This window comes from Seriola lalandi, unplaced genomic scaffold (assembly GCF_002814215.2).
Source record: "Seriola lalandi dorsalis isolate HSWRI2012SDOR001 ecotype SW California unplaced genomic scaffold, Sedor1 jcf7180002054516, whole genome shotgun sequence".
Taxonomy (NCBI): Eukaryota; Metazoa; Chordata; class Actinopteri; order Carangiformes; family Carangidae; genus Seriola; species Seriola lalandi.
In genome coordinates, this window is record NW_019525069.1 from 410,496 (window position 1) to 418,070 (window position 7,575).

General features: G+C 38.9%; 1 protein-coding gene across 1 annotated transcript in view; it reads right to left on the reverse strand.

The window, feature by feature from the left end:
* Window positions 1-2,811: 2,811 nt before the first annotated feature.
* ascc1 (activating signal cointegrator 1 complex subunit 1) overlaps window positions 2,812-7,575 on the reverse strand; it is a 13,631-nt gene continuing 8,867 nt past the window's right edge. The window contains exon 10 of the mRNA XM_023413382.2: window positions 2,812-3,101. The gene's annotated coding sequence lies outside the window, so the exon portion shown is untranslated. The remainder of the gene's footprint in view (window positions 3,102-7,575) is intronic.

Here is a 7,575-nt window from a genome sequence, read left to right on the forward strand (position 1 = left end):
CCCTTTAAGGTCTTCATGAGTTGATATCGTACTTTAGCAGAGAATTTTCCAGAGCAAGTTTTCAATTAAATTAGCAGAAAACAGTTGAGACAGAATAAGCGTGGACCTATGGGGCAGTTGCTGTTACTTTGCCTTGTTAGTAAGTCAGCCTTGGTCAAACTACTGCTTCAAGTCATTGGGAATGTTATTTCAAGGTAGAAGGAGGACAGCTCTAAACATACATGGATATACAACTGGTGGTTGCCATATCATGATGAGTTTCCCCAGAGGTGGTACTGTCTCATTCAGGGATAAATCTGGAAGTTCAAACATTAGAGGATCACTTTTCGTGCTAATGTATGTTTAAAGTCAACTCAGCAATTTATTATTTTTGTATTTTCTACATAGATTTAAGAGCTGATTAATCATACCCAAAGTAACCAATTAAAAAATAAGACATTTTTTACTCTATAACTTCAGCTCCACATCCAATGGAAGACACTTGATGTCTTGTGCGTTCACATATCTCCCTCAAAATCAGCATGACATAAGCCTATTTGATACTGAAACCTTGAGGTCTTGGTTAAAATAGTTTGACCAATGTTTGTCTGCACGAAATTATGTTGTAAAGATGGATTGTGGGATTGAAGTGGTAAAATGGGATATATTCTGGCTTTTTCTGCAGCAATGTGTGACCTAGAGCTGTGCTGTATACCTGCACATCATTTCAAGTCTACCCACGTTATTCCTGCTGCTCCCTAAACTCTCTATGCCCTCTCCCTCTCGCTTCCTCCGCTCTGTATTTCATCCCCATGAAGATAAATGTAATCCAGCGCTCTGCAAAGATTCATTTTAGTTTAAGGTTACCAATATTGGTCGAGGCTCAGTAGCCAGGGGCAGGATCACATTCCTGTGATGCTGCTTAGCTGGCCGAACTCACTCCGACACTGCTGTCAAAAGAGTTGATTTGGCAGATGCAGGCTTTCCTGAGTGAGCAGAGCTCCACATTTGGGAAAGCAAGGGCAGAATGATGTCCCGCAGCGTCAGCCAGCTGTGCACATCAACAGCACGGGAAGCTGGACATGATGTGTTAATCAAGAGTTCGTCCTCTGTCATGTCACGATCGGGATGAATGTGCTGCAGATTAATGGCCACACGCTGAAGTGGGTCGCTCAAAAGCATTTAAGGACTGCGTTCTGCTTTGCATCATTAACTTTTAAGGACTGAGATGTTATTGGGAAGCCTCTCTCTGGACTGTGGCGGAGGAAGTTTCCTGAGGGAATCCTACATGTGCAAGAACAGCAACAGCAAATGGAAAACATGTTGATGAGAGGCTTTGAGTTGTTCATCACTTCAGAAGTTTTAGGGATGAGAAAACTCAAAGGATCTTTATTTTTTTATTGCAGAGGGCTCTTATGAGCTCGCCACTTCTGCTCCATCAGTATTTGAAGTAGCAGCACAGTGACCAGTAGCCCCTGAGGACCAGTAATCAAACAGCAGACCATTTTTAAACTTGCAGTACATATGGTAGAGGAAAAAAATATTTTCTAGCAAGTTTCTGCTTCACTGATTAGACTGAATTCTCAGTGATCAGTGCCCCGCAGCCTCATAACAGCGCCAGTAAACCACCTTAGGCCCCCCTCTAAATTCTCAATTTAGATTATATCTGCTTACTGAGAGTCCCTCGCCAAATACATCTACTTTTCAAATTACTAAGAGACCGTTCGTGCCTCTCGGTCTCGATGACAGTGGCGAACAACCTCAAAAAGCCATGAAATTAAGTCACATCTTAGATTATCTTGTTAGCATTCAACTACAGCTCTCATGCTCCCATGAGGCCCTGACAGACCTTTAGGAGGCTGAGAGCCAGGCAATGTTGTTGTTGAATGCTAAAATAGTTTTTGTAGTTGTTAAAGGTGCTCAAATTTATGACGGTAAAGACATATTTATCTTAAAATACCGACAGGGAATTCCAGAGAATAAATTTTTTCATGAATGAAGCAAGGCAGTTGGCAAGTTTTGTAGGAAGATGTCTGCCCCACTGTTGATCCCACCAAGAAGCTGCGATTGGTTGACTGACTCTCCATCCGGCAAGAATCAAAACTTGAAATCAGTGCGTAAATCAGAGATGTAGATGTGGGACATGATTCAGAGTTTTGGAACCAGTGAGTTAAAGTTAACCCTTAACCACTGACCCTGTTTCATGAGACATACTCCTGGTTTTACAGACTCAGATTAAAGTGAGCTTTAATGCTTGAGTTGACTTTATTTTTGTACATATTGTCACATGATATAACTCCCCTGGAATAATGTTCCAAGTTGATTTGCAAGACAAAAATGTGCAGCCTTATTTTTTTTTTTACACATGGAAGCAGATCCACACAACTTGTTTAGGTTAAACAAGTTTTGTGGAGCAGCTTCTTTTACATATCGGAGTTACGCTGTGGAAGAGTGCTTTTAATTGTAAATGGATTAACTGATGTAATCAGTTCCTCCAGTTCGTCTCTCGGCAGATGTTGATAAAAAAGTTATCTATCCTGTTCCTCCAAGCATAATCAGTTTACACAAAGGAGTACAGGGTGGATGCTTCATTTGAATAACATCAGACAAGACTGCAGCAAAATTTAAAGGCTTGCTTATCTATAAATATTTGCTGTCTACAAATATGAACACAGCACATCCCTTTCTTTCTTACAAACAGCTCGTGAGGCCCAACGCGAGCTTCACTGCTTATCAAGGCTGTACATATGCTCACATGATGTAACAACTCTGTAAGTATCGCTTCAGGAATTCCCAGTACACAACAATTAATTGCAACAGGCCAAGGGTGGATGCTTTGCACAGTTATTTATTCCTGTCAAATTTATACAGAATATTAAAATGTAGCACCTTCCGCCACCATGAAGGAAAAAAACAACCCAAACAAATGGTAATTTCCCCCAGCTCATTTCAACAAAAGATTCAGCAAAGATGAAATATCTCTTTGTTGTAATTCCATTCATGTTCATCATCTGGTGGAAACTGGTTTCCCAAAGTGCTTTACTGTCCGCTGAGTGCTCCGTCATCAGCCAAAACCGGTGAACACTTTCTGTTCACTTCCTGCTCCCATGTTGATCAATGACCTGCAAATACATAATCAGTGATCAATATTTGTACTTTAAAGCATCCAAATGCAACAACTGACGCTTATTTTCATCAATGGTTAATGTGGTGTTTGCTTTTTAATAAACTGACCTTTTTAAGTACATAAAATATCACAATTTCCAAAAGTCAGAGGTGACGTCCGACCAACCTTCCAAATCTGCAAGATGTTCAATTTACAACGACCTTAAACAGAACAAAGCAGCAAATCCTCACATTCAAGAAGCTGGCATTTTTGCTTGATAAATGACTGAAACAATTAATCTACTACTTAAGTACTTCACAACCACTGACATACAGAGCGACACATGCAGTTTATATAAGAAAATAGAAAAGGTTAAATGTTTTTCTTTCTATGCCTTTATTCAAACTGCGTCACTAATAGAAGCAACAGACATGGCTGAAAATTTTATTTATCATCTTAGAAGGTTAAGTATAATGTTCTGCATCAGTAATTATGTATATTTTACTTTGTGACATTTTCCTTCCATAAAGAGCTACATCTTTCACTATGTGTGTATGTGCATATATTTATGGAAATGTGCTATATGAGAGTGTATAGACTCTGTACAGAGGCAAACATGCAGATTTATTAATATTATGGACCCGCAAGGATGGGGAGCTTAGTATAAGTATTATTCTCGTTCTTGCTGCATTTATACATATAAGTTTTAAACAATGAAAAAGTTGGTCAAAAAAACAAAACTAAAGCATAAAATATTGATGCCACAATAAAGACAAACATATGCTCAAATGTATTTCTTACAACAGCCACTAACAATGCTTGTTTGTGAGGCAGTTATTGCCTGTGATAGGTGCCACCACTGTAAAGTGTGCATGAAAAAAATATAGCCTGAGAGCACGTTCCTGGATAGGAGAACCATCAAAAGAAGTTATTTTGAAAGTTGAGGAGAGAATAAACCACATTGGGACGCATTTAGTGAGTAATCTCGAGTGACTTACAGCTGTAAGTGGAGCTGCTATAAATGTGTATAGATTTAATTCAATTGGATTCAAACTGGGTCACACAGCTATTAAAAGTGCAAAGTTAGTTGAGAGCAGTCTGACAGCTGCGTGCGAGCTCTGTAGCTGCTGTTTTGCTCTGCGGGCGGCTGCAGCAGGCGTGGAAGAGAGTTCTGCACCTTTTTCAATCAAATGTACACAATAGACAGACGCTGGCTAAAATTCTGAACTCATGACAAGCTCAGTCTCAGTAGATGATTTATTTTTAGTCTGTATTATGAAGCTTATACCAACTACTTTAAGAGTCAAATCCCCATCAGTTTCACTCTACATCCTACCAATAAGAAACAGCATTAAGTGAAGGGATGTCACTGCATCCACTGGAGTGGATGGGTTAAACATCTGAGTGGAAGTCAGGCTGAGGATTTGTTTGATAAATTATAGCTTTAAATATAGAGTTTACAGCAGTGAATCATCCCTTCTGCATATTAACCGTTAATCGATCATGGTGACAGTCCATCACTTCCTGTGCTGAACTGATAGGTTGGTCAAAAGAAAACTCACAGTACAGTACAGTGTTTACACATCATCATCAACCTGTGTTTTCGTTTATGCATTGAAGCAGCAATCAATATGGATTAAATGACTTATACAAAAGTATCACTCAACTCTGCAGCTCCCCTCAGCTTTATGCAGCGTTTTAGCAGCCTTCAGCTCATTGTTTCCATTTTATGGTCCGCAACCTCACTGTTTTGATTCACTCTCACTGCACTCAGTGTTGTTTCCAGGTGCAGCACGCAGCCTCTAAAACCTCTATAAACCGACTGGACGCCACTTGCTATGAATGCTAATGTTGCTACGTAACTGCTGGGTGTGTATACAGGCAATTGTGTGCCACCATGTTTACCACATCTCTAGAAGATGACAATTATGTTCTTATTTTTGTTTACGCAGCTTGTTGCTGCAGCTCTTGCTGCTGCCCACAAGTGGCCAAAAAAGACCTGTACAGCTTTTATGTTGGCATTGCTATGCAAACAGCTTGTATCGGTTGATACTTTGGTGGATAACCAAAGATTTTAATAAAACATAAAACAATCATTTAAGCAATTTATCAAGCAAAAATGCCAAACACTCACCAGTTCCAGCCTTTCAAATGTGAAGGTCTGTAACTTCTCTACCTGCTGTTTCTGCGCATTGGTTGGTTGGACAAAACGAGCAATTTGTGACATTGTCATGAGCCTTTTTCAGTAGTAACATTTTACAGATTAAACAATTATCAAAAAACAGGTAAGAAAGATTAATGGATAATGAAAGTTTGTTGCAGCCCTATTTTAAAGTCTTATTGTGCGTGGCGTACATAAAGTAAACAGCAGCTCTGAATGACTACCTGCTGTTCAAACACACTCGGCTTTGCGCCTCTCCTCCCTGTGTGAATGCCTCCAGCAGTAAACAGACATGGACAGCTGCAGGCAGCCTCCAGACGCAGCACTCTGAATGATAAAGAGCTGCTGCAGGGATCACCTGCCTTCTCACTGGAGACACAGATTAGACATTTCAAATACTCTAGCCTTGGCTGTACATCAAGGCCGCTCATGCCATTAGTGACAGAGTGATTAGTGTGAAATTCAAACGGCACTGACACTTGACTGGATATTCACATCCAACATAAGAGAACAATCAAAAGAAAGGCACGCTGTCATACTTCACAGCTAACGATATTCAATTCGAAAGATTTGTTGGCTTTGTCTGGCTGGATCATTTATAGGGCACCTTTGTAACTTCCCGTGGATAGATGTGTTTGATCAATCAAATACCTCCTTAAAACAAACTCAGGATTCAAGCTTGTTAAAAAGAAAACATGATACCAAGAGTTTGTTCCTTTCATTTAATTGGCTTTGAATTAAAATATTTTATGCAAAATGAACCTGATCAACATTCGTGCTTTAAGGCACATGTGGGTAAAACTTACCATTACCTTATAAAGCTATTATGCACTTAATCGATTTCATGCAAACCAAACATATCATGAAATTCAAACAAACCGCAGCATGCAAATCAAACATATCTACTTGATTACAAGGCCACGTCTGTCAAGCACCATCTTTTTCTCCCGGCAAATGTTAATGTCAGTCCTCCTGAGTGAAAGCTTAATTTCTAATTACACTATGAAAAATTGCATAGTGTGGTTCTGAATATCACAACCCTCAAAATGTGCAAAAAAAAAAAAGTTTGACATTGATCAAGCAAGACCTATTTCAAACAGCCTCTGCATCAAAAAGGCTACTTTGAAAACGGGCATGAAATTAAATATGCAAATTGGATAGAGGCCAAAACAATACTTGGCTGAGATAACACACGACTGCAGTTACCAAACATGATATGAATTCTCATTACTGAATGGTTCACTGCAAGTTTTTAATGTTATAGGCTCATATAAGTGACTGCATTTGCTTTCACTTTTTGGAAAAACTAAATAAATTGGAACGTTTTTTCCAGCTTTTGGTTTTACATTGTAAAAGGCTCGTTTTCAGTGGCTATAGTGAAGCAGCCTTCAAAACGTATTTGATTCATCAGTGCATGTAAACAAGCAAATGCACACACACCTGCAAAGACAACTAAACTGTTTAACATTTTAATTAAAATCCAGCTCCTGTGTCTCTTCAGATCTTCAGAAATTCAGAAACACAAATTCACAGAGGAAATAGGTCAGCAGTAACACGAACAGACACAGAGGTCTTATTTATCTGGCTTATTGAAAGGGACACATGCTAGTCTCGAAGTCTCAAGGGTCATGTTGGAAGTTCCCACAGCAGGAAGCACAGAGCTGACTAATTAGGCTGAGAGATGTGGCAGGGACAGACAGAAAAAAAAAAGAAGAAGAGATGTATGTCGGGCAGTGTTTAAACAAACTCACCCACACAGACATGCATAGCAACATGATTTAGTCAAGAATCAATCCAAATCATTCTGCTTCATACAAATCTGGGGAAATTGAACTAGAATGTGAAGAAAATGCATAATCGTGTCAACGAAACTGAAACGATCATCGTTTCTGTCATTTATCAACACTCAAATGTCAGAATTTACTGCTTTTCTCTGTTTGGTATCTTTGTAAATTAAATGTCTTTGAGTTTTCCTCTGTTAGTCACACAAAAGAAATGATTTAAAGATGTCACCTTGGGCTCTGGAAAAAATGATGAGATGCATTTTCACTTCACTTTAAGAATTTATGAGCAATATATAAATGTTCAAGCAATGGTCTATAACACACTATAATGTTGTGTGTTCATTAATACATCTGTCATCAACTATAACTCCTCATTTGGACACCCATAGTGGGATGCTGGTGTATAAACGACAAAATAAATACTAATACAGTAAATGTCTTGTCTTCATAGGAGATGTTATTATTGTTCCCAACAGTGCACAAAACACTTAAAATGTTCTTACAGCTGCATACAACTAGATTATAGTGTGTTATAAACCTTTTAT